At 44.8% G+C, this 27,230-nt stretch overlaps 1 protein-coding gene across 4 annotated transcripts in view; it reads left to right on the top strand.

Moving 5' to 3' along the window:
* Positions 1-3,908: 3,908 nt before the first annotated feature.
* The window catches only part of CSNK1G1 (casein kinase 1 gamma 1), an 85,442-nt gene continuing 62,120 nt past the window's right edge, over positions 3,909-27,230 (top strand). Inside the window, exon 1 of one of the 4 annotated variants that reach the window (XM_056572643.1) lies at positions 3,909-4,531. The gene's annotated coding sequence lies outside the window, so the exon portion shown is untranslated. The remainder of the gene's footprint in view (positions 4,532-27,230) is intronic. The other 3 variants (XM_056572645.1, XM_056572644.1, XM_056572646.1) reach the window with 3 other exon arrangements.

Below are 27,230 nucleotides of genomic sequence, written 5' to 3'. Positions count from 1 at the left end.
TCCCGCTATGCGAATCGCATCCCCATCGTGAATGTCAGTGCAGCATTCCCGGTCAGCGGGTCTGACCAGGGCACTGCAGAGAGGAGAACGCCGCGAGCGCTCCGGGGAGGAGCAAGGACCCGGAGCGCTCGGCGTAACACCCCCGCAATCAGACATCTTATCCCTCATCCTTTGGATATGGGATAAGATGTCTTAGGGCCAGAATACCCCTTTAAGGACTAATGTTGCTATTATGTATCCAGGATTGAGAATGTGAATTACTGATTGGATTGTTTCCATACAGAACTTAAAGAAACCCATTGTTAGGAGGTAGATTTTTTTTATCCTTGGCTTCTCGGGAGCACCTTAAACCTCTTTGCTGTGCTCAATTCCTGGGCAGGCCTAGCCCTACGGTTCTGCCTGCCCACCCCCAAAAGGACTGTTGAGGAAGGCTCTTCCCCTTTTTGATGGACAGGCCTTCCATAATCTTTTCCAACTCGGATCTGCAGAATTTACTCAAAGTGTAAGCCACACAAGCTAGACTTGGATACATTGTCATCAACCCATAGATTCAGCCACAAGGGCCTGCGGGCTGCTGACACCAGGGAAATAGACTTGGCTGCTAGCTTTAGCTGAACTGTATCACAATGGTAATCCTAGGTTAACGGTCTTAAAAACTGCGAGAATATCATCTCAGGATACCTTTTGATCCACTGCTGTTTGCAATTGGTTGAGCTGGGACCTCAGGAAGGTGGAAACTTCAAAAGCAACTATGGCCATAGATGCTGAGGCTGCCATATCCGTGTATCCTCTTCTTAACGCACACTTGGCTCTTCTATCCAAAGGGTCTTGCAGACTACACCCATCATCTGCAGGGACCAGAGTGCGCTTAGGCAATTTAGCAATTGCCATATCAACCTTGGTGGAATCCCACAATTCCACCAAGGTGTTAGCCATCGGGAACATGGTCTTTTGGTTAGTACAGGACTTCCTTGTAGACTCTAGGTCTCCTAGCATTGGGATCATAAGGCTCCCCCATGTCAACATCATGGTCCCCCGACCTGATGGATTAACTCTGGGGCGGCAGCTCTCACATCTAGACAATTGCCAGTTGTCCTTCAGAGGGATGATACATTTGAAAGAGTGTTTCCTCTTGGAGAGGAAAACATCACTGCAGAAATAATCAAAATTCCGTATTGTCAAATTTCTAAGAACAAAGAGAGATGTCAGAAATAAATAGCACCAACCAGAGACTGGAGAAAAAACAAAACAATCCAGATGAAGCAAAACCATGGCAGGCAAAAACCAAGAACTAGTACTCAGATTAATGATTAGAGGACTCTGGGAGCTAGCTGAGGACTAGCTGAAGATTGTGCTCACAGAGGGCGAGCAAGGAGACTGGGCTGATAAAAAAAACGCACCCCCCCCCCCTTTAAACCTCATAAATTAGGAGGTAAGAAATAAAATTTTAGTGAAGAAGCAAAAACTTTTGAAAGACCGTAGAGGAAAAAAAACAGCAGCAACGAGCACTGCCGGAACCGCCGCTGGAAGTGACGTGACCAACATCCAATGTCACTTCTGGCAGGATGGCTGCAACCAACAGAACTGCTGGCCGGAGCTGGAGAACTGGGATGCCACCAAGGAGAAGGAGCAGGCACCAAGTGGAGACTTACAGCCATTCCCATCGGAATCGCCAGCCCCTATCGGAGGTGATGTGAACAGGGCAGACGGCACCTCTGGCAGGTTAACCCCATCTCTGCTGCTGGTAAGTCAGTTAATTTTCAGTCAATTTTTGTTAATTATTCGGCAAAAGAGTGCAGTGGAATTGTTTTCAATGGGAGGCTGCTGCAAGCGGATTCTACTTAACCTGTTGGGGGACGAAGGGCGTATGCATACGCCCTTGCGTCCTGGTACTTAAGGACGAAGGGCGTATCAATACGCCCGTGGGAATTTCGGTCTCCGCCGGGCGGGGACCGGGGTGACTGCTGATATCTATCAGCAGGCACCCCGTGCAAATGCCCAGGGGGGTCATTAGACCCCCCCCATGTCGGCGATCGGCGCAAATCGCAAGTTAATTCACACTTGCGATTTGTGCCGATTCTGGGTCATTACGGGTCTATGGTGACCCGGAATATAAGGGGGATCGCGGGTGTCTAAGACACCCACGATCCCCCTAAAGCGATAGGAGTGAGGTGGCACGGGTGCCACCCCTCCTATCCCTGCTATTGGGGGTCTAGACGCAACCACCAATAGCAGATTGGGGGGGGGGGGTTACTTTCATTTTCCCCGTCCTGCCCACCCACAATAGGCAGCCAGAACGGGGAAAACGAAGAGGAGCGGCGCCGGAGTCCACTTACCCATCCGGAGGCAGCGGAGCAACGGCGATCTGCGGGCGGCGTGCAGCAGAAGAGGACGGCTCCCTGGATGCGACGGAAGCCGATGAGTTGCCTAGCAACATCTAGAGGGCTACAGTCTGAGACCACTATAGTGGTCTCTAGACTGTAGCCCTCCAGATGTTGCAAAACTACAACTCCCAGCATGCCCAGACAGCTGTTTGCTGTGTGGGCATGCTGGAATTTGTAGTTTTGCAACAGTTGGAGGTCTGCAGTTTGAGACCACTGCACAGTGATCTCTATACTGCCTCTAGATCTTGCAAAACTACAACTCCTAGCATGTCCACACAGCTGTTTGCTGTCTGGGCATGCTGGGAGTTGTAGTTTTGCAACATCTGGAGGTCCACAGTTTGGAGATCACTGTTCAGTGGTCTCTAAATTGTAGCACTCTAGATGTTGCAAAACTACAAATTCCAGCAAACAGCTGTCTCGGCATGCTGGGAGTTGTAGTTGCGTACCTCCAGCTGTTGCATAACTACATCTCCCAGCATGCCCTTCTGTGATCAGTACATGCTGGGAATTGTAGTTTTAGAACAGCTGGAGGCACACTGGTTGGAAAATACTGAGTTAGGTAACAGAACCTAACTGAATGTTTTCCAATCAGTGTGCCTCCAGCTGTTGCAAAACTACAACTCCCAGCATGTACTGACAGACCGTGCATGCTGGGAGTTGTAGTTTTGCAATAGCTGGAGGCACACTGGCTGGAAAACCTTCAGTTAGGTTCTGTTACCTAACTCAGTATTTTCCAAACTGAAGGTTCCAGTACTTTTTAGCTTTATACTAAAGAGAAATCCAAAAAGGAAATGCATTTTCTCTGATGTCATGACCACAGTGCTCTCTGCTGACCTCTCCTGTCCATTTTAGGAACTGTCCAGTGCAGCATATGTTTGCCATGGGGATTTTCTCCTACTCTGGACAGTTCCTAAAATGGACAGCAGAGAGCACTGTGGTCATGACATCAGAGGAAATGCATTTCTTTTTTGGATTTCTCTTTAGTATAAAGCCCCCAAAAATTTCTGGAAGGATTAAGATATTTTAATAGAAGTGATTTACAAATTTGTTTAACTTTCTGGCACCAGTTGATTTAAAAAAAAAAAAAAGTTTTTCACGGGAGTATCCCTTTAAATTTCTGAGTGGAATTTACTTAGTGTGCATGGGTCCTAACTGAAATTGACAAGGAATGAGATGGGGAGCTATGTTGGGTACAAGAAATGAGATCAGTAGCCTTGTTGGGAACTATAAATAAAATGGGGAGAGATTAAACAGTTATATAAAAAAAGATGGGGAGAGATGCTGGGGACAAGCAAGTGAGAGATTGATTCAAACATTGTAGTTATTTGTCATGAACACTAGGTGGCGCTATACTCCCAAAGTACTAAAGAAACAATGAAGTGTGTTTCCGCATGGCAACTGGAGAAGCCGTCGCTATGGAAAGCCCAGGACGTATATGAGGTTCTGACGCGGAAATACGCAATGCGTCCATTTATTTACCCCGCCATCTTTAGTACTGGCAATTAAAGCAAAAGAGAACCTCCCGGTCTGTAAATAGTCGTATTGCATATATGTACACATGGATATTTCGTACGTAATTTATCCTCAGACGTAATACATTGGGGACCCACAAGACGCCCTCTAGCCCTTTTCTCCAGAGCAGACCACATGACGTCACGTTGTCTTCCCATGTGGTCCCCGCCCCTTTCCTTGTTGTGCGGGCGGGTGGGCGGAGCCGCTGGGCGAGTTTCCGGTTAGGCCCCGTTGTGTGTGTGTGTGAGGAAAGAAACCGGGACACCGGGGCGGAGCGAGTAACCGGAAACAACGGAGTTTGAGCTTGTGTCTTTTTTTGGGGGGCACCTGTCTAGTGAGCAACGAGCAACTTCCGGGTGCCTGAATGGTTTAGTGCAGGCTTGGCTGGCAGGGGATGGTCTAGTGTGGGCATCCGCCACCGCCCTGTGTGCAGAAGAGACCCAGGAAGTGCGGGGCCAGCGCCGGTGTGTAGAGGCCCGGGTTCCGCCATCTCGGTGCCTTATAGATAGGGGTACAGGTCCGCCCACACCGCGGTCCGGAAGCCTCTATGAGAGCCGACATCTGCCCGGGACATAGGTGGGAAGCCAAGCCATTGTCCCTGTGACACTCCCCGCTACCGAGCCCGAGGAGACCAGGTGAGAACGCCCTGTTCACGCTGCCCTGGGCACATCATCCATATGCTGCCTGGCACAACCAGGCCCGTCACTATACATCCATGTCTTCGCTCACACCACTATTTTAGGAGATCTGGGCATAGTAACATAAGCCTCTGTTCACACCTCACGATAAATGTCATAGTCCCAGAGTTGTCCATCCTGTGTAGCTATTCTTACTGCCAATAAATTGCCCTAAGACATTGCACTCCACTCTGGGCAGCTCCAAACTTTGCAAAGCTTCAACCCCCATTGTGCCCTTACAGGCTTCACTGTCAGGGCATGATGTTAGTTGTAGTTCTTCAACAGCTGGAAAGCCACAGGGTGGGGTACAATACACTACACCAGTGTTTCCCCACCTAGGGTACCTCCAGCTGTTTCAAAACTACAACTCCCAGCTTGCCCGGACAGCCTTCGGCTGTCCGGGCATGCAGGGAGTTGTAGTTTTGCCACAGCTGGAGGCTCCCTGGTTGGGAAACACTGTACTACACAATAGGCATTGCTGACAGCGCGTGCTGGGAGTTGTAGTTTAACATCTGGAAATCTCCCAGTTGGATTTTGGTCTTTTTATGGTTTACTTGTCTTCCATGTTCCTATTACAATGCTACTGTATATTGTTATGGTCATTGTATTATCAATTCTTGGAACAGGAAGCACAGGACAGAGTGGTAACAATAGGGGAGGTTTCAAGTTCGGGGTGGTCCGTCATCTCTCCCACAATTCGGACTATATCCTAGTGGACATGTTGAAGTCTCCACAGTTTGGAGACCTAAGATATAGTCCATCCAGACAGCAATGTGTGAATTGTAGGAAAGATGGAAAAATTCTATATTTTAGAGCAGTGTTTCCCAACCAAGGCACCTCCAGCTGTTGCAAAAACTACAACTCCCAGCATGCCCGGACAGGCATTGGCTGTCCGGACATGCTGGGAGTTGTAGTTTTGCAACAGCTGGAGGCGTCCTGGTTGGGAAACAGTGTTCACACCATGTTTTTGCAGTACAGTTCCTGTATCAGGTATTTCATGAAAAACGGATTCCTCAAAACCTGACTAAACTGTATCACAACGTGTGTACAAATTTCAACCCATATACAGTTAAAAAACATAGACGGTTTGAAAAATGATGTCCGGTTGCATCCGTTTTTTAAAGAAAAAAAAAATGTATGTTTTTAACTCTTCACTCCATTTTGAATAAAGTTTCACTTGTTTGATTGAAATTCCAAGAAAAAAAAACTGCAAAGTCAAAAACCGTATGGTGAAAACTGATGGAACCGTATGCACATACAGTTCTGTACGGTTCCCATTGACTCCCATGTTAACAAAAAAACGTATACGGTTTAATACAGTTTTTCACCCGGACCAAAAACCGTGGTAGGCTACGGTTTTGGGTACAGGAAAGAAAACTGACAAAACCGTACAGGATGCAAAACAGACACAACCTGATGCATCTTTTGGCATACGGTTTTCAATGGAGAGTCAATGCATATGGTTTTCACATTGAAAACGTATACGGGAACTGTATAGCAAAAACGTGGTGTGAATGCAGCCTTAGAGTGTGTGATCCCGGCAGCTGATTCTATACCTGCATATCACCGGGGTGGTGTATGAAAACTGTCGTACAGGAAATGTGGACCAGTTGCCTAGGCCAAACAATAAGATGTAATATCTAATGTTATTGAAGGGTCTTTTAAAAGTGAAGCCAGTGGTCTATATATATTGCTATAGACGGCTCCTCCACTTTTCCTTTGCATCCCCCCCATTATTCACTGTAATATCTCTTGGCTTTTTAAGTAGCACCAGTTTATGGTGATATTGATGGTTTCTAAATTCTGCTGTGTTGTCTTCTGTCTGCTAGAACTTGAGTCCTCTAGACCACTCCTTGTACCATGTACACTCAGTGGCCACTTTTAGAGATGAGCGAACTTACAGTAAATTCGATTCATCACGAACTTCTCGGCTCGGCAGTTGATGACTTTTCCTGCATAAATTAGTTCAGCTTTCCGGTGCTCCGGTGGGCTGGAAAAGGTGGATACAGTCCTAGGAGACTCTTTCCTAGGAGTGTATCCACCTTTTCCAGCCCACCGGAGCACCTGAAGGCTGAACTAATTTACGCAGGATAAGTCATCAACTGCCGAGCCGAAGAGTTCGTTTCAGTGCTTGGACCCCTTGTCCAAGAGTGGAGGGCTACTGCCAGAAGGATTCAGTACAACTATTTATTACATGGTCGTTCATTCACTTCAGTGAGGCCCCGGATGTTACTCTAAAGCGGTGTTTCCCAACCAGGGTGCCTCCAGGTGTTGCAAAACTACAACTCCCAGCATGCCTGGACAGCCAAAGGCACCAAGATGGGCGAATTCGCCACTGGTGCCTTGTGCTCTTCACAGTTGAAAGCAGGTTCATTCTGAGCACATGTGACAGGCTTGACAGTCAGGAGACTGTGGAGAACGTTCTGCTGTCTGCAACATTCTCCAGCATGACTGGTTTGGCAGTGAGTCAGTAATGGTGTGGGGTGGCATTTCTTTTGGGGGCCGCACAGCCCTCCATGTGTTTGCCAGAGGTAGCCTGATTGCCATTAGGTACCAAGATGAGATCCTCAAACCCCTTGTGAGACCATATGCTGGTGCGGTTGGCCCTGGGTTCCTCCTAATGTAAGTCAATGCTAGACCTCATGTGGCTGGAGTGTGTCAGCAGTTCCTGCAAGAGGAAGGCATTGATGCTATGGACTGGCCCACCCGTTCCCCAGACCTGAATCCGATTGAGCACATCTGGAACATCTGTTTCACTCCATCCACCAACGCCACGTTGCACCACAGACTGTCCAGGAGTTGGTGGATGCTTTAGTCCAGGTCCGGGAGGACATCCCTCAGGAGACCATCCGCCACCTCATCAGGAGCATGCCCAGGTGTTGTATGGAGGTCATACAGGACGTGGAGGCCCATACACTACTGAGCCTCATTTTGACTTGTTTTATAGGGGTACTCCAGAGAAAAACTTTTTTCTTTAAAATCAACTGGTGCCAGAAAGTTAAACAGATTTGTAAATTACTTCTAGTAAAAAATCTTAATCCTTCCAGTACTTATTAGCTGCTGAATGCTACAGAGGAAATTCCTTTCTTTTTAGAACACTGATGACCTCACAAACACAGTGCTCTCTGCAGATATCTCTGTCCGTTTTAGCAACCATGCATAGCAGATGCATAGTAGATGTATGCTAAGGGCAGCATGGTGGCTCAGTGGTTAGCACTGCTGCCTTGCAGTGCTGGGGACTTGGGTTCAAATCCCACTAAGGACAACAATAAATAAAACGTTATTATTATAACATCAGCAGAGAGAACTGTGCTCGTGATGTCATCAGAGAGCATTCCAAAAAGAAAAGAATTTCCTCTGTAGTATTCAGCAGCTAATAAGTACAGGAAGGATTAAGATTTTTTAATAGAAGTAATTTACAAATATGTTTAACTTTCTGCCACCAGTTGATATAAAAGGAAAAAGTTTTTCACCGGAGAACCCCTTTAAGAACATTACATCAAAGTTGGATCAGCCTGTAGTGTGGTTTTCCACTTTGATTTTGAGTGTGACTCCATATCCAGACCTCCATGGGTTGATAAATTTGATTTCCATTGATAATTTGTGTGATTTTGTTGTCAGCACATTCAACTATGTAAAGACGAAAGTATTTCATACGATTAGTTCATTCATTCAGATGTAGGATGTGTTATCTTAGTGTTCCCTATATGTTTGAGCAGTGCACTACAGCCCTGGTTAGTAAATGAAGCTGTGTTCCCTGCACATCAGATGACCAGAAGGGTCACTATGTGACAGCACAGTACTAAAGTTATGATCCGGATGGCAGTCAGCTCCTCACCTGTGAGGCAGTGGTGTCATATATTAGTGGTTTACCATCACTTTCTACTGTGGGAAAATCCATTTAAAGGAATCCTCCAATTAACAGATTACTTGCCTTATCTGGGGGATAAGACAGAAATGAGTGATCAGTTGTGGTCACATTGCTAGTACCTTTATTGGCTTATAAATAAGGAAACAGCTGAGCATGCTGCCATGCCTTCCTTTCTATTTTTTTTAAATAGAATCTGCTGGTCATTGTTGCCTCATTTGTGGTCTGTGCCTTCCGAGGATCCTGATGCTTCCTTGTCAGTCGTACCTGTTCAGTCTTCTATTAATGGGTTTGCTCATACTTACCATAACAATGCAGGAAATGGCTGTCTGGATTAGTCTTAAAGGGCTAGTTCGGATGAGAACTTAAGCTGTCCTGAGCAGCAGCATGCTTACACAGTGATCTTGAAGGGACATAGCATGAGCTCACACTGTGCAGGAGACAGAAATCTGTAGGTTCATGGCCTCCAGTGCTGTGAAAGTCAGGGGTCTCCAACTGGTGGCCCTCCAGATGTTGCAAAACTTCAACTCCCAGCATGCCCGGACAGCCGTTGGCCTCCTTCATTATCTCTCTGAAGATACTAATAGAGACCGAAATATCAAAATGTTGTAGAGCCCATGTAGCTTAAGTCATATTTGGGGTGGTGGGTTTGGGATCTGTTTCTATGGATTCCTATTGGGATCGACCAATTATCGGTTTGGCCAATATTATTGGCTGATATAAACGATTTTTGGACGTTATCGGCAATTACCTTGTCGATATGCCGATTATGCCCCGCCCCCCTGACCAGAGACCGCTGCTGCTGCCCCATTGCCTCCCCCATCCCCGGTTTAAGAATTACCTATTCCCGAGGTCCGCACTACTTCTGGCTCCTGCGGCATCCTGTGCTATTGCTGTGCGCTGCGCAATGACGAGTGACGTCCTCAATGCGACGTCACCGTCAGTGCGCACAGTGACAGCTCAGGACGCCGGAGCCAGAAGTAGCACGGACCCCGGGCACAGGTAATTATAAAACCGGGGATGGGGGAGGCAATGGGGCGGCGGTGGTGGCTGGACTCAGGACCAGCAGGAGGGAGAAGTGGGCAGCGGCGGTCTCTGGCCAGAGGATAGGCAGGGGGGGCAGCGGCGGTGGTGGGGGGGGAGAGAAGCGGTGACGGTCTGTGGCCCCGCAAAAGCCGCTGCAGATCATTGATTTAAAGCGCCCGCTTTAAATCATTGATCTGCAGCTGCTTCTGCAGGGGGGGGGGGAATAGCCGATAATTTATACCGGAGTTTCGGTATAAATTATCAGCCTCAAAGTTCACAGATTATCGGTATTGGCCCTAAAAAATCAATATCGGTTGATCCCTAGTTCCTACAGTTAAAGGGGTATTCCAGGCAAAAACTTTTTTTTTTATATATCCACTGGCTCCAGAAAGTTACAGATTTGTAAATTACTTCTATTAAAAAATCTTAATCCTTCCAATAGTTATTAGCTTCTGAAGTTGAGTTGCTGTTTTCTGTTTTCACGTCCCAGGAGCTGTGCAGCTCCTATGGGGATATTCTCCCATCATGCACAGCTCCCGGGACGTGACATCATCATTGAGCAGTTAGACAGAAAACTTCAGAAGCTAATAACTATTGGAAGGATTAAGATTTTTTAATAGAAGTAATTTACAAATCTGTTTAACTTTCCGTAGCCAGTTGATATATAAAAAAAATTTGTTTTGCCTGGAATACCCCTTTAAGCTTTTCCCTTTGCATTTTTTAATTTGTCATTGATCGTTGTTAGGGACAGCCTTAAACCTTCATAGTATCTTGGAATTTTTCTTGATCAATGCTAAAAGCCAATTTCATATTGTATGTCTGACATAAGGTGCCATTAACTTATTATCTGATCACTGGACATTTAGATGTACTCCATTTCAGTACATAAACAGCTACCCAGCATACATTCTCAATCAGTTCTTAGGGTTGTTAAGATGTCTGCGTGCTGTAATTTATAGTGTACTTAAAGTTTACAACAGATTTTGACATGTCAAAGTAACTTCTCAGTAGAGCCAGGCACAAATGGTCACAGCCCTTGTGCCCCCTTGTTTTAGGAGGGCATTGCTGCATCACCTTCGTGGATATTCCACAGCTCTAGAATAAGGACCTGTTCACATTTGTATTGAGGGTTCCATAAAAAGCCATTGCAGATTCTGGATATATATATATATATATATATATATATATATATATATATATATATATAATGAATTCTATGTGTATGGCGACAAGGTGATTGAAGAACTCCATAGATGCTTAGCTGATTCTGGTTTAGGACAGTTCACTTCTCCTATCGGGGTTGGATTTTCTGATGGAAGCCTTGTACTTGGTATAGGGTGAGAAGAAAGCCCTGCTCGGTCCTGGAGGTGTAAGAACAGTGTTAATGGCAGACGTCAGCAGTCTTGCATGAGTTAAGATTGTAGTTCAGTTCCAGAACAGGAGAAGGTGACTCACAAAGCAGACCTTTTTGTTTCCTTCTGTCTGTGCCCACACCCATTTATTTAATGTAAAACAAGCCATTAACCCATTATGTCGGAGACGACATTTAAGGCTTATTATTTATTTTTTTGTCTAGTAGCCTATTATGAATTAACAGTAGGACAGTGAGAGATTTGCATGGTTTTGTTGTTCCTTTACATAGTCATTTCTAGGGGTTATCCAGGAAAAACATTTTTTTTCCATATATATCAACTGAAAGTTAAACAGATTTGTAAATGACTTTTAGATAAAAAAAAAAATCTTAATTCAGTACTTATGAGCTCCTGAAGTTGAGTTGTTCTTTTGTCTAAGTGGTCTCTGATGACACCTGTCTCGGGAACTGTCCAGAGTAGAAGCAAATCCCCATAGCAAACCTATTCTACACTGTGCAGTTCCCGAGACAAGCAGAGATGTCAGCAGAGAGCACTGTTGTCAGTCAGAAAAGAACAATTCAACTTCAGCAGCTGATAATTATTGGAAGGATTAAGATTTTTTTAATAGAAGTAATTTACAAATCTGATTAACTTTCTGGAGCTGAATGATATATATAATATGTTTTTCCCTGGAATACCCCTTTAAGTGTACTTTATGTTGCTCACTAGGTTTTTTCCTATTGGACATAATGTGAAGACTTACATATAGTAGCTTTCCATAACGTCTCCCTCCTTTTCCTGGATACTGCACAGATCACTGTTATCATCACCCTATTTTTACACAGTGGCATCATCACTTTGAGGAAAGTCAGTACTTATTGGAAAATCAGAGTTGACAGGACTAGGTGTAAATTTTAAATTTCAGGACCAAAAGGTAGCTTCTGGAAGCAGACAGTAACATTTACTATTATAATATTAAAGGGGACATCTGCATTGACCCCTGCTGCCTTGACAACAAGTGATAGGTGCGCTTCTGGAATAAAATGTTGAACACTGTCAAACACTATATAGAAAGTGATGTGTAATAGATTTGAGGAGATTCGAGGCCTCTGTCTGGAGATTGTCGGGGGGCGATTTGGTCCCAGAGGTTAAACTTGCAGAAGTGGCCTGAAACAGCATATACCGGTCCTTCTCTCCCATAGCGAATTTATTGTGAGGTGCACCCTTTTCATATCTGCTTTATCTGGGGCTGTCCGTTTTCTACACCATCTCTAAGCTGGCCTAATTTATGCTACAATTTACGCCTGCTTGCATATGTAAATTGTACATTCTGTCCAGGAGGAGGCCACACCCCCTTTTGCGTCATGTTGCATGAAAAAGTTTTCAACCTCCCAGCCATGTGAGTTGGAACAGATGGGTTAAATTGGGTCACATCGCTTGACTACTTCATGTTGCGGTACGTCATGGCTCTGTGAGGGGGACCTGTTTGGTACCAACAAGTGAAGTACGGTAGCTTCTTTTACACCTTATTTGGGCGCTGCTTGGTGATTGTCTGATTATTATTTTTTTGCACACTCACTCACCTGCACTCACTCTCACCTGCACTCACTCACCTGCACTCACTCTCACCTGCACTCCTTACGTGTATCCAGTTTTAGTTGACAGCAGTATGTTAGATATTTCAGTCCATTTGCTTGGTAGCTTTCAGGAGTTCCATGGCTGATCTTCCGTAGACTTTAATCGTAGGGCCCGTCAATATGAATATAAGGTAATCTTCCCAAATTATAATGCTACTTAATGAGTCAGTGGATTGTGAATCCTTACATTTCAGCATTTTAGCCCCTGGTGTTGGTAATAGCTTGGTTCTCTGTGGAGCCAGGTATATTCCCTCACGTTTATTTTAGTATGGAATGGTAATGGGCCATGGACATGAGACCTCAGCCTCAGGTTTGGGGAGATAAGGATAAGTTCACATGATATAATATAGATTTATGTAACTCTGTACACACTGGACATTCCGCTGTGAAATTTCACTTGCAGCAGAGTTCCATTGTTTTCACAGAGACATGTCAAAAGTTTAGATAGGTCTTTGCATAGACCAGCAGTAGTCAGTACAAGCATGGAGAAGCACACACTTAACCACCTTAAAGGGGTACTCCGGTGGTTAAGATTTTTTGGCTATATTGCATCTTCTTTTAATGTTCATATTTTTTGCAATTGACATGTATTATATGTTTGTGTAACATGTGTCTTTTTTTCTTACCTTTTTGTGGGCCAGGAAGTTCTGTAGTTCTGTGTTGGATCTCTTACTGTTGTCCACAACGTCGGCCATGTTAGGATTAGGCTGTGGACAACATGTCATGTTTTTTTTTTTTTTTCTGTTCTTTCAGAACTGCATGAGAGAGGCCACGCCCCCTCATCTCCCCCTCCTGGAGGACGCAGGTGTGCATGAGAGAGGCCACGCCCCCTCATCTCCCCCTCCTGGAGGATACAGGTGTGCATGAGAGATGCCACGCCCCCTCATCTCCCCCTCCTGGAGGATACAGGTGTGCATGAGAGATACAGGTGTGCATGAGAGGCCACGCCCCCCTCATCTCCCCCTCCTGGAGGATACAGGTGTGCATGAGAGAGGCCACGCCCCCTCATCTCCCCCTCCTGGAGGATACAGGTGTGCATGAGAGAGGCCACGCCCCCTCATCTCCCCCTCCTGGAGGATACAGGTGTGCATGAGAGAGGCCACGCCCCCTCATCTCCCCCTCCTGGAGGATACAGGTGTGCATGAGAGAGGCCACGCCCCCTCATCTCCCCCTCCTGGAGGATACAGGTGTGCATGAGAGAGGCCACGCCCCCTCATCTCCCCCTCCTGGAGGATACAGGTGTGCATGAGAGAGGCCACGCCCCCTCATCTCCCCCTCCCGGAGGATACAGGTGTGCATGAGAGAGGCCACGCCCCCTCATCTCCCCCTCCTGGAGGATACAGGTGTGCATGAGAGAGGCCACGCCCCCTCATCTCCCCCTCCTGGAGGATACAGGTGTGCATGAGAGAGGCCACGCCCCCTCATCTCCCCCTCCTGGAGGATACAGGTGTGCATGAGAGAGGCCACGCCCCCTCATCTCCCCCTCCCGGAGGATACAGGTGTGCATGAGAGAAAGAAGCCAGAGCAGGGGGAGAGAGAGGACATTACTTCTGAGGACGCAGGTCTGCACTGAAAGAAGACAGAGAAGATAAGAGTTATCTGAAGGGGAGGATGGGAAGGTGCACGGGCTGGGGATGTATAGACTGCAGGGGAATAAATCTCATACTGGGGATGATTTCTGTGTGTGAGGGGGGGGGGGGGGGCGGGGACTCCTGAATGACTCATACTGGGAGTTGTAGTCCCTGTTATGTGTGTGTATGCTAGTGTTTACAAACCAGTGTGCCTCCAGCTGTTGCAAAACTACAACTCCCAGCATGCCTGGACAGACTTTGGGCATGCTGGGAGTTGTAGTTTTGCAACAGCTGGAGGCACACTGATTAGTAAACACTTTTCTAGCCTATTCAGTATATTAACATTGTTTCCCAACCAGGTTGTCTTAAGCTGTATCAAAACTACAACTCCCAGCATGAAAAGCTGTCCGGGCATGCTGGTAGTAGTAGTTTTGCAACACCTGGAGGCACCCTGGTTGAGAAACACTGGTGTATGCCCTATAGAGGTGTGGTGAATTACAACCCCCCCAGGAGACTACAGAAGCAGCATGCTGGTGTTCTACCACAGACTGAAGACTCCTGAATGACACATGCTGGGAGTTGTAGTCCCTTTTGTGTGTGTGTGTATGCCAGTGTATCCCAACCAGGGCTGATTATATTAGTGTGCTGTGTATAAGGGGGCCGACCCGGGAAAATAGTAGGGTGGGTAAAGGGCAGAACAAAAAAAGGAGCTGCCCCAAACCAGCAAGGCATGTGGCTTGCTGGGATTTGTAGTTTTCAGCACAGCAAGAAACAGGAAATAGAAGCAAAAATAGGAAAACAAAGTGGGGGATAAAAAGACAACAAAGAACGTAAATGGAGTAGCCTAAACAACAAGAATAGAAATTAAACAAAACAAATAGGGTAAGTCAAAAATGGAAAAACACGTTGACCACCGGAGTACCCCTTTAAGGAGTCCATCTTGGCATTAAAGGGGTACTCCAGGGGAAATTTTTTAATTTTTTTTTTTTTTTATGAACTGGTGCCAGAAAGTAAAACAGATTTGTAAATTACTTCTATTTAAAAATCTTAATCCTTTAATATCTTCTGTAGCATACAGCTGCTAATAAGTACTGGAAGGACAAATATTTTTTTTATAGAAGTCATTTACAAATCTATTTAACTTTCTGGCATCAGTTGATTTAAAAAAAAAAAAATTTCCACTGGAATACCCCTTTAACCCCTTAAGGACGCAGGACGTAAATGTACGTCCTGGTGAGGTGGTACTTAACGCACCAGGACGTACATTTACGTCCTAAGCATAACCGCGGGCATCGGAGCGATGCCCGTGTCATGCGCGGCTGATCCCGGCTGCTGATCGCAGCCAGGGACCCGCCGGCAATGGGCGACGCCCGCGATCTCGCGGGCGTCCGCCATTAACCCCTCAGGTGCCGGGATCAATACAGATCCCGGCATCTGCGGCAGTTCGCGATTAAAATGAACGATCGGATCGCCCGCAGCGCTGCTGCGGGGATCCGATCATTCATAACGCCGCACGGAGGTCCCCTCACCTTCCTCCGTGCGGCTCCCGGCGTCTCCTGCTCTGGTCTGTGATCGAGCAGACCAGAGCAGGAGATGACCGAAAACACTGATCTGTTCTATGTCCTATACATAGAACAGATCAGTATTAGCAATCATGGTATTGCTATGAATAGTCCCCTATGGGGACTATTCAAGTGTAAAAAAAAATGTAAAAAAATGTAAAAGTAAAAGTAAAAAAAAAGTGAAAAATCCCCTCCCCCAATAAAAAAGTAAAACGTCCGTTTTTTCCTATTTTACCCCCAAAAAGCGTAAAAAACATTTTTTATAGACATATTTGGTATCGCCGCGTGCGTAAATGTCCGAACTAGTAAAATAAAATGTTAATGATCCCGTACGGTGAACGGCGTGAATGAAAAAAATTTTTAAAAGTCCAAAATTCCTACTTTTTTAATACATTTTATTAAAAAAAAAATTATAAAAAATGTATTAAAAGTTTTTTATATGCAAATGTGGTATCAAAAAAAAGTACAGATCATGGCGCAAAAAATGAGCCCCCATACCGCCGCTTATACGGAAAAATAAAAAAGTTATAGGTCATCAAAATAAAGGGATTATAAACGTACTAATTTGGTTAAAAAGTTTGTGATTTTTTTTAAGCGCAACAATAATATAAAAGTATGTAATAATGGGTATCATTTTAATCGTATTGACCCTCAGAATAAAGAACACACGTCATTTTTACCATAAATTGTACGGCGTGAAAACGAAACCTTCCAAAATTAGCAAAATTGCGTTTTTCGTTTTAATTTCCCCACAAAAATAGTGTTTTTTGGTTGCGCCATACATTTTATGATATAATGAGTGATATCAATACAAAGGACAACTGGTCGCGCAAAAAACAAGCTCTCATACTAGTCTGTGGATGAAAATATAAAAGAGTTATGATTTTTAGAAGGCGAGGAGGAAAAAATGAAAACGTAAAAATTAAATTGTCTGAGTCCTTAAGGCCAAAATGGGCTGAGTCCTTAAGGGGTTAAAGGAGTTGTGCGCTGCCCTGCCTTTTTGAGCTCCGCACGCAGCGTCCGAAAGTTCATTACTCCGAACGCTGTGTGCGGGCTTCCATGTTCGCGGCCGCCGGGCGTGACGTCACGCCCGGCCCCCTCGTGACGTCACGCCCGCCCCCTCTACCAAAGTCTATGGGAAGGGGGCGCGATGGGATGGGGGCATGACATGACGAGGGGGCTGGGCGTGACGTCACAGCCGGCGGCCGCGAACACGGAAGCCTGCACACAGCGTTCGGAGTAATGAACTTCCGGACGCTGAGTGCGGAGCTCCAAAAGGCAGGGCAGCGCTCAACCCCTTTAAGGACACATCCAGCTTTAATTTGTGTTTTTCCTCTTCCTTTTAAGAAGCATAATTATTATTCCATCCACAGACCCATGTAGGGGATTTGTTTTCTGCACAGCATATTGTATTGACCTCTTTAACACCTTAAGGACCACATGTTTTTTAAATTTTTGCACTTTTGATTTTTCCTCCTCACCTTCTAAAAATAAATTTTCCTCCTACAGACCCATATGAGGGCTTGTTTTTTGTGCAACCAATTTTACGTCAATCATTTCACCAGTAAAAAATAAATATATATTTGGGGGCAAAATTGAAGAAAAAGCCCACCGTTTTCCGATTCTACGTAGATCACTTTTTGTTCAAAATGACACCTTTTATCTTTATTCTGTAGGTCCATACAATTAAAATGATACCCAACTTATGATTTTGTTTTACTTCTGTTAAAAAATTATAACTTTCTGCACCAAAATTAATGTTTAAAATTCTTCTGACCTCTATAATCTGAACTTTATTTTTCTGTATATGGGGATGTGTGAGGGCTCGTTTTTTGTGCCCTGGTCTGTGGTTATCGGTAACATTTTTTGTTTTGATCGGACTTTTTGATTGCTTTTTATAATTTTTTATTTATTTTTTGATTATACAAATAAGCCGTCGCACCCCCTTCCATAGACCTGAATGGAGGGGGCGTGGCATGACATCACTAGGGGTGTGGTCATGATGTCATGTCCCCGTCTCGGAGGCAGCGCCCGGCACAGAATGCCGGGAGCTGCACAGAGATCGTGGGGGGTCCCCAGCGGCGGTACCCCTGCTATCATACATCTTATTCCCTATCCTTTGGATAGGGGATAAGATGAATAAAGCTGGAATACCCCTTTAACATAACATATAACATTTTTTTTTGTTTATGGGAAAAGGGGGTGATTCAAACTTTTATTAGGGAAGGGGTTAATTCACATTTATACATTTTTTTTTTATTTACATTTTTTTTTTTTTACTTTGACACAATGTGTTTTAGTCCCCATAGAGGACTATTACATGCAATCTTCTGATAGCATACCATTGATCAGTGTTATTGGTGTTCTGCTGCTCCAGCCTGCCATGGCTGACTGGAGCTTCAGAGCAACGATCGGACTGTGAAGAGGCAGGTAAGGGCCCTCCCGCCATCCTCTAAGCTGATCCGGACACCACGGTTTTACCGTGGTGGTCCCGATCAGCCCTGCTGAGCTGGCGGGACTGTCTGGTTTTATTTTTTATTTTTTTTATTTTAGATACTGCAATCAGTTGATTGCGGCGTCTAAAGGGTTAATGCCGGGCATCACCGTGATCATTGACGTCTGGTATTAGCCACAGCTACGACTTCAGCTCCTGAGCCCGCTTCATAGAAGGGGAGCGGGACAAGGGCGTACAGGTACGCCCTTAGTCCTTAAGGTGTTAATCTTACCACAAAATGTACAGTACAACAAAAAAATTATTTGTGGGGGGTAATTTTCTTTTGGTTTTCTATTCTGCTGGAAGTACCTCGGCTTTATCTGCTGCAATAAATCCTCATTATGCATGCTGAGTGCAGTCTGCTTTTTATTCTTTTATTTGTAATTACAATTAAACTGATACCCATGTTTATCTGTATTACCATATTGGGGTTTTAACATATGGTGCAATACAGTTATGCAGTTGAAGCTGGGAAAATCCCCCCGACCAATTACAATGGTTATAATTTCTTATACTTTTTAGTGCTATGCATAGACATAGCACTGATCAGTGCTATTGGCGATTTACTTCTATGGTCTGCCTTTTGGCTGATGAGCTGGTGAGTGGAGTGCCAGAAGCCATCTTGTCTCATTGGATTGCAGGGGTCCAATCAGTCTCCACAACTGCTTTAGGTGCCATGATCAGTTAGTGCTGGGCGGTATACCGGTTCATACCGAATACCTGTGTGTTTTTTCTTCTTTACGATATGAATTTTTCACATACCGCAATACCGTTTCCATAGCAACCAACTCCAATGTGTGATGGCGTAGATAAACGTCCATCCGCACAGCGTCTCTGGGAAGTGTAGTCGGAGCATCACTGAACTGACTGTGATGAGCTGGGAGGGACTACAACTCCTGGCGGGCATGTGACTTCCGGGTGGGTGCGGGAAACTCGAGCAGAACTGCGGAGACATGGAGGAGAGTTACCGGGCGGCCTGACCGAGACCCCGGGTACCATGGTGAGACCCCCGACCACCTGACAATATACTCAGGACCCTCCCCCCGAAATACTATTAAATACTGTGAAACGGCCATAATTTAGCAACATACTGTGATATACATTTTTGGTCATACCGCCCAGCACAATGATCAGTATTGAGGGTTAATGGCAGACCAGGTCCCCTGCTGCTGATAGAAGCCGGGAACTGCTACATATGAAGCGAGCGCAGCTCCTGTTCTCGCTTCATGTACAAGAGGTTAATGTACGTCCTAGTGTGTTTAGCACCCAGGCACCAGAATGTACATTTATGTCTAATGTCCTTAAGGGGTTAAACTTTACCTGTCACCAAAGAAAAAAACAAGCCCACGGATGATACTTTCAATACAATTAATATCCTGTAAGTTAATTTTCTTTAATCTGTTTTTTTGGCCAGATATCTGCTCAGTAGCCTGCCTCACTTCCCCCTGCATTCCTCTACCTAGCAAGGGGGGTGTCCCTGGGCAAGCCGTGTCAGCTTTTACTACGTAACTCTCTTAGCCGAGGGACCCCGGTGATGAGCTCGTAGATAAATGCCTGTGTGGGGACATCTAGTGGCCTGAATTAGAACTACCATCTATAAGATAAAATTTAAAAGACATATATTGGAAATAGTGTCAGAATTAATATATACCTGCAACATATCAATCATTTATGTTGGTGAGAGTTCCTCTTTAAGTGCTTCACAACCTGGCTAGTAGTGATTTCCATCCAGCCCCATTATAAATCTATAGGGCCAGACAGAGACCGTTGCAAACCAGGGAGTTTACAGACTGCACACAAAATTTAGTGTGGATTTACGTGGAGAAACACTACAAATATTTCAGAGTGTGCACATGTAGCAGATGAATTTGAACAGATTTTCTGTAACTGAAAATGAACTATTCTTCGAAATGAGGATATTCTGGAAGCAAGCATATAGATTTCTACAAACCCCAAAAGTAAAAGCAGCAAACTGTTGCTACAGGAAGCTGCTTCATTTTCCAAGAAAACTTAGAAAATGTAGTGCTGGGATATTATACAGGAGACTTAATGGGGTATTCCGGCGCTAAGACAACTTATCCCCTATCCAAAGGAATCTTTTATCCAGCACCCCACTATCATCAGCCTCCGCAGCAAACATTGCTCTGGGTCTGATGACTCCCGATGAGGCCGTAGTATCGTGACGTCACACTCCGTCCCCTCAATGCAAGCCTGTGGGAGAGGGTGTGACAGCCGCCAAGCCTCCTCCCATATGCTTGCATTGAGGGGGCAGAGCCGTGACGTCACAATACTCCGGCCCCGTAATCGGGAGTCATCAGACCTGGAGCGATGTTCAATCCGGAGGCTGATGATAGCGGGGTGCTGCAGGCAAGATTGCGGGGGTCCCCAGCGGCGGGACCCCTGCGATCATACATCTTATCCCCTATCCTTTGGGGATAAGATGTCTTAGCACCGGAGAACCCCTTTAATATCTTCCCAATATTTCTTCACCTCAAGGGTACGGTCACACGTGCATATTTTCTGCTGCAGATTTGCTTCCGATTTACTGTAACAGATTTTGCTACCCATCAATGCACAATTTGCAGCTGAAAATAGGTTCATGTAAACTGTCCCTAAGGGTGTATTCACAGGTACCGTATCCTGCTCATATTTGATGCACAGGATTTAAAGAGTACCTATCATGATCTAGACTCTCCCTCTCACTGACACTATCCCTGTGTTTCTTTTCATTCAAACCCCCGCTCTTTCTACCTGATTTATTGTCTTCTTGGCTGCTCATTAAATAGAAAGAAGCATATTTCTTACTAACCTGCTATTGGAAAGTTATTCTGCATACATTAAAGGGGTAGTCCAGTGCAGAAAAACGTATCCCCTATCCTAAGGATGGGAGATAAGTTTCAGAGCGCGGGGGTCCGAGCCCTGGGGCCCCCCACGATCTCCTGTACGGGGCCCCGGCTCGCTGGCCAGATAGCAGGTGTCGACCACCACGTGAAGCTGCGGCTGACAAAAACGCCCCCTCAATACATCGCTATGGCAGAGCCGGAGATTGCAGAAGGCAGTGCTCCGGCTCTGCCATAGAATTGTATTGCGGGGCGTGTCAGCCGCAGCTTTGCTGGTGGTCAACATGCCCCCTTCCTGCAGGCTGCCGGGGGCCCCAGCGGTTGGACCCTCCGCAATCTGAAACTTATCCCCTATCCTTTTAAACGCTGATTCCGGTCGGCTCATTTTTGCCCCGTATGCGGTTTTCCCACTCCACCTAAAATCGTAGTCGACCAAGGTTTGAGGTGCGGTGGAAAACCGCATACGGGGCATAAATGAGCCGACCGGAGTCAGCGTTTCACTCCGGCCGGCTCATTGAAATGAATTACATACGGACGGCATACGGCAGGGATACGGGAGCACAAGGTTTTAGCTCCCCCCACCCGTATGCACTCCCGTATTGGTAAAAACATGATGTGAACCCAGCCAAAGAGGGAATTTATAAAGAGTAAACACAACTGTTTGCATGTTTAGATGCTCCAGGATTGGTAAGTGCTTCTCTGCATTGTGATCGGGTGCTTCGTTTGAATGTCTCGGCTGCAAATATGGCTCGGGCTCAATATATGATGATGTACAAACTTATGGGGGAGATTTATCAAAACCTGTCCAGAGGAAAAGCTGCTGAGTTGCCCATAGCAACCAATCAGATTGCTTCTTTCATTTTTCAAAGGCCTTTTCAGAAATGAAAGAAGCGATCTGATTGGTTGCTATGGGCAACTCAGCAACTTTTCCTCTGGACAGGTTTTGATCAATCTCCCCCATTGTATCTACTATGATATAACTTTGTTATTGTCAATTGGCTATGTTGCTGCATTCTGCTTGTTGTTCAGTAGCATGATGACTGTTTTACTGACCACAAAAATGTTGCTGGACTGAAAAGCAAGTTGCTAAAGGTTTTATTATGCATTGTTTAATAATGCTCTTTATTTATTTCGATTTCCATTTTTAGACCTTTCAAATTTAGACCGTTGCTTCAGGGAAGGCTCAGATGATCAGTCATCTTATTTTTCTTTTTTTCTGTCAGCGGAAGTATGGTGAAACTTCTGCAAATAGTTTGGGTATAAAAACCAACGCGTTTCCTGCTGATAGATTTTTGCCCTGAAGAAATGTCAGCGGTGCAGCTAGCTTGGATCTGAACTGGTTAGTCCAGTGTGCAGGTTGTCATGTTATCCAGCCATGCAGTATTAATGAGGCCTGGGCAGGGGCTAGCCAGTTAAAAATGGATTGTATTGATTGTCATGTGTACACACTAGGCCTTTTCTCCTCCGCTTTGCTTTCTGCAGGGTGGGGGTGCTTTGTTACAGGCAAGGGAGCTCATGCTGAGCTTTCTGCTCTCGTCACAATGTTCCTCCTCTTCTGAATGCGTGTGGGGAAGATAATTGCTGACACCCACTCGTGGAAGCTTTTCCCTGCTTTCCTCTATGCGGTGATAAGCAGGGGAGGTAATCTCACCATCTCTAGATGTATAGCTTTGGTCCCAGGTAGCAGTGAAGGAAATAACCCCAGACATGCCAGCATAAAGCTATATGCCTGCGTGCTCCTGTTGTGTACATTGCTAACACCAGGGTGCCTCCAGCTGTTGCAAAACTGCAACTCCCAGCATGTCCGGACAGCCGAAGGCTGTCCGGGCATGCTGGGAGTTGTAGTTTTGCAACATCTGGCGGCACCCTGGTTGGGAAACACTGGCTTACACAATGCAGTAGTGTTTGTCAACAGCATGACAGATTTCTATCTGAAAAACACGATATTGAAGCAGGTACTGTTTTTTATGTTTCTAAAAGTATCCTTATCGATAACAACCAAAATATGCTGTTTTCACCCAGGTAAACTAACAAAGGGTGAGAAAGGGTTTAGAAGCAGTTGATCTATGTGAACATCTGCATAGGTGTTCTGTGGCAAAGTCTGTTTTACTCCGGTGGAAAACTTATTTTTTATTTTAATCAACTGGTGCCAGAAAGTTAAACAGATTTGTAAATGATTTCTATTAAAAAAAATCTTAATCCTTCCAGTACTTGTTAGCGGCTGTATACTACAAAGGAAATTCTTTTCTTTTTGGATTTCTTTTGTCTGACCACAGTGCTCTCTGCTGACACCTCTGTCCGTGTCAGGAACTGTCCAGAGCAGGAGAAAATCCTCATAGCAAACATATGCTGCTCAGGACAGTTCCTAAAATGGACAGAGATGTCAGCAGAGAGCACTGTGGCTAGACAGAAAAGAAATCCAAAAAGAAATGAACTTCCGCTGTAGTATACAGCAGCTGATAAGTACTGGAATGATTAAGATTTTATAATAAAAGTAATTTACAAATCTGTTTAACTTTCTGGCACCAGTTGATTTAAAAAAAAATATATATATATATATATATATAAAAATAAAATGTTTTCCACCGGAGTACTCCTTTTTAAATAGAAGGACTTAAGCGGATTATTGCAAGTAGACAGCTATTCATTTTTTTTTTTTTTCCCCCTACCATAAACTTGCATTCTCAGCCAAAATTTTTCGAATGTGTATGGTCACCTAAAAGGAGTATTGCCTTCCATCTTTTAACCCTTTAAGGACCCATGACGTACCGGTACGTCATGAGTCCGCTCCCGTTCTATAATGCGGCACCATGGCGTGGCTCCGCGTCATAGTGAGTCGGGCCCGGCCTCTAACAATGGCCGGGACCAATGGCTAATAGCGCGCGGCACTGATCGTGGTGCTGCGCGCTATTAACCCTTTAGACACGGGGTTCAAAGTAAATCATTGCCGTGCGATGAAATCGCGGCATCCCGAACAGCTATGACACAGCAGGAGGGTCCCTTACCTTGCCTCCTGGTGTCCGATCACCAAATGACTGCTCAGTGCCTGAGATCCAGGCATGAGCAGTCTAGCGGCAGAATCATTGATCAATGGTTTCCTATGAGAAACCATTGATCAATGTAAAGATCAGTGTGTGTATTGCTATAGTTCCCTATGGGAGCTAAAACATTGCAAAAATAGTGAATAAAGATCATTTAACCCATTCCCTAATAAGTTTGAATCACCCCCCCCCCCCTTTTCCCATAAAAAAAAAGTGTAAATAAAAATAAACATATGTGGTATCGCCGCCTGCGTAAATGTCTGAATTATAAAAATATATTGTTAATTAAACCGCACGGTCAATGACGTACGCGTCAAAAAATTCCAAAGCCCAAAATAGTGTATTTTTGGTCACTTTTTATATCATGAAAAAATTTATAAAAAGCGATCAAGAAGTCCTATCAATGCTAAAAACTTCAGATCATGGCGCAAAAAATTAGCCCTCATACCGCCCCATACACGGAAAAATAAAAAAGTTACAAGGGTCAGAAAATAACAATTTTAAACGTATACATTTTTCTGCATGTAGTTGATTGTTTTTCCAGAAGTACGACAAAATCAAACCTATATAAGTAGGAGATCATTTTAATCATATGGACCTACAGAATAAAGATAAGGTGTCATTTTTACCGAAAAATGTACTGTGTAGAAACGGAAGCTCCCAAAATTACAAAATGGTGTTTCTTTCACCTAAGCAATTTTTTCTTTTTTACTTTGGTAGTAACTTTTTCTGCTCCATGTTTGAGCTGGAGTAGATTTAGTCAATTTTTAACCTTTTTTTGGCGCAGTTGTGACTGTCGCAGTTAATAAATACCAGACTACCCGTAGTCCATTTTACAATTATTACTACGTAGTTACGTTTTGGAAAACTTGCTTTTCTCGCTTTCCAGTCAATATCTCGCACAAAAAAAATTGCGTATTTGCAGGTGCGACATTTGTGCAACATTTTTAGTAACTTTTTTTTAACTAAATCACTTGATAAATGTCTGTCAATTATTTTTTTTTTTCGTTTCGCCGTAGATTTTTGGGTAAAATGACTGACGTCATTACAAAGTAGAATTGGTGGCACAAAAAATAAGCCATCATTTGGGTCCTTAAGGGGTTAAGAACACATGGTTGGTGAATGCTTGTTGTGTAGTGTGTGTGGTCAGATTTTTTCTATTCCCCCCCCCCCCCACCAATGTGTAAAAGAATGCAGTGATGGCACATAACAGTACATTGTTATGGTCAAGGTCAGGAACCAAGTGACCTTTGCTACTGTCAGGGCTAAGCAAGTAACCACAGGTAATGGCTATACAGTCACCTCTCCTCCTTCATCTACAGCTTACCCCATGACAAAAATGATGCTGTTACATAGTAGATTCTTTAAAAAGCATTGAACAGAATGATGGTAGCTAGTACAGTATATAACCTACTGTGCAGGTTGTGTTATTTGAAGCCTCTTAAATACATATCCCTGCTTTGTGCTTGGCCATCCATAGGTAGTATGTGGAACCATGGTCAGTCTTTTCCTGTTAATATGCAGAAATACTTTTTTTATGCAGGAACTAGAATACTGTAAAGGAAATAACATAACTGAACCACACACTTAATGTATGTATGTTCTATTGGCACATGGAATTCCCCTTAAGGGTACGTTCACATGTATGCAGATTAGATGCGCAGGATTTGATGCACAGAATTTTCTGCTGCAGGTTTCAATGAAAGCTACATGACTGAGCACAACTTCTAATCTGCAGTTAGAAATCCTGCACATCAAATCTGCGCAGGATCCTGTATATGTGAACATACCCTTATGGTGTATTCACACGTTCAGTATTCTGCGCAGATTTTATATTAAACTAAACGCATCAAATCTTCACAGAATACTGTGTGAATAGACCCTAACTCTACATTTTAGGCTATGTTCACATCAGCATTGTGTAGCTCCAATACAACTGCTTATAATGGGGCGGGGACGGAGACTGTGACACAGAGAGCCAGTGGAACCCAGACTGTCCCATTCACTATAAATGGGGTCCATCAGGGTTCTGTTAGATGCCTGTTATTTTTCACAAGTTTAGTGGAGCAAAAACACCAGACATGCAGGATTTTATCCTGCTCAAAGGGGTACTCCGGTGGAAACCCTTTTTTCTTTTTTTTTTTTTTAAATCAGCTGGTGCCAGAAAATTAAAGAAATTACTTCTATTGAAAATTCTTAATCCTTCCAGTATTTATTAGCGGCTGTATACTACAAATTATTTTCTTCTCTATCGGCTCCATTGGGGGACACACACTCTGGGTATATGCTGCTGGTCTCTAGGAGGTTGACACTGTGGTAACCAAAAAGTCTGCTCCTCCCAGCAGGATATACCTGCCTCCAGGCCACTGAGCAATTCAGTTTTTGCTTACTTCCCAGAGTCTGTGTCCCCCCTTACCGTAAAATCTTTCTCGAAGGATCCATTGGGGGGACACAGCTCCCGCACTTTTTCTGGGGTTCCTTTTCGGTTATCTGTCCGAGGGAGTGTTCAGTTATTGTTTCTTCGGACAGTTCATGCTTTTTTTTCCTTTTGACCTGTCGGTCTCCTCCTATTGCTCTGAGACTAAACTGAATTGCTCAGTGGCCTGGAGGCGGGCATATCCTGCTGGGAGGAGCCGACTTTTTGGTTACCATAGTGTCAACCTCCTAGAGACCAGCAGCATATACCCAGAGTGTGTGTCCCCCTATGGATCCTTCGAGAAAGAGATTTTACGGTAAGTCTAAAAAAATCTCCTTTTTTGGGGGGATTTTTCTGTCACGACCAGTGCTCTCTGCTGACACCTCTGTCCATTTTAAGACTGTTTAAGAGCAGCATATGTTTGCAATGGGGATTTTCTCCAGATCTGGATAGTTCCTGACATGGACAGAGGTGTCAGCAGAGAGCACTGTGCTCGTGAAAGAAAAGAAATGCAAAAAGAAAGGAATTTCCTCTGTATTATACAGCTGCTAATAAATACTGGAAGGATTAAGATTTTATTTGCATTTTAATACAAGTCATTTACAAATCTGCTAAAGGGTAGCTCCCACCATTTTTTTTTTTTTGCTAGCCCGTTCCCTCATTACACTTGCAGCTACTGCAGAGTCCGGCAGCGGGCATGCAGGGACAGCGGCGGCAACGAGGCGGCGGCGATGTGCGGGAGGAGTGGCCTCCCAGCCAGTGGCCGGGGAGCCAATGCACTCGCTCCCGCCTGTCTGATTGACAGGCAGGGAGCGAGTGCAGCCTAATTGAAAAAGGACTGATTGCCACT

This window comes from Hyla sarda, chromosome 4 (genome assembly GCF_029499605.1).
Source record: "Hyla sarda isolate aHylSar1 chromosome 4, aHylSar1.hap1, whole genome shotgun sequence".
NCBI classification, from domain to species: domain Eukaryota; kingdom Metazoa; phylum Chordata; class Amphibia; order Anura; family Hylidae; genus Hyla; species Hyla sarda.
Note: the sequence above shows the minus strand (reverse complement) of the source record. Positions and strands in the feature narration are given on the sequence as shown.